Source organism: Limulus polyphemus, unplaced genomic scaffold (assembly GCF_000517525.1).
Source record: "Limulus polyphemus unplaced genomic scaffold, Limulus_polyphemus-2.1.2 Scaffold1545, whole genome shotgun sequence".
Lineage (NCBI taxonomy): Eukaryota > Metazoa > Arthropoda > Merostomata > Xiphosura > Limulidae > Limulus > Limulus polyphemus.
The window spans coordinates 215,562-216,508 of record NW_013667155.1 but is presented as its reverse complement, the minus strand read 5'-3'; positions in this window follow the sequence as shown (position 1 = coordinate 216,508).

The window sequence follows — 947 nt, the reverse complement described above, 5'->3', positions numbered from 1 at the left end:
ATAACGCTTATTAATCAGAAAACTTCAGATATTTGACCAATAGCATTTACAAAATTCGAGCATTACAACTCATTTAGCTTCAGTGGATTCTCATCGACATTATTATTTTTACGAAAACATTACCTAAAGTCATCGGTGGGAACTCATTCTCTAATATGCGTATGATCAGCGAGAACTGCAGTACTAGCCAGCTCCCTACTAAGTGAATTGTACCTGTATCAACACGTAATCAACTCGCTCATGGTGAACCCTCGATAAGATATCAAGGAAGTTCCAAACTAGAAAGAAGACTTTATATTGTTTGTAAGTTTGTGAAACTTTTGTTTATAAATCACTGTTTGTAATAATTTTTATTGTAAATTGCACTGTTGTGTGCATACTAAAACGTATTTGTGTTAAAAACGAAATTGGTGTGTATCAATCTTGTTGGCAAAGACCATAAACTGACTATATATCGGAATATATTTAAATACTAAATCCAAAGTACAATTTAACTACTAAATTAAAATTTATCAATTAACTCATTACAGACCATTTGAAATTCCAATACGTAACAACTGTTAAGCAATGTGCCCACCGTGGGTATAGAAACTCGATTTTTAGCGTTGTAAGCTCTCGAACGTACCGCTATGCCACTGGGAACTAATCCACATGCAAACATTTAAACATATTTAATTTTACTTGCATGGAATGTGTTTTTTTTTCCTATTTCAAAACAAACGATAATTTTTGTTATCGTAAACCCGCCTATGTTTGTTTGTTTGTAATTAAGCACAAAGCTACACAATGGGCTATCTGTGCTCTGCCCACCACGGGTATCGAAACCCGGATTCTAACGTTGTAAGTCCGCAGACATACCGCTGTGTCACTTCCCCCCTCCTCCCCGCCTATGTTATTACATATATATAGTAAGAGTGGATTAAATATTTCAGCTCGGTCTTAAACTT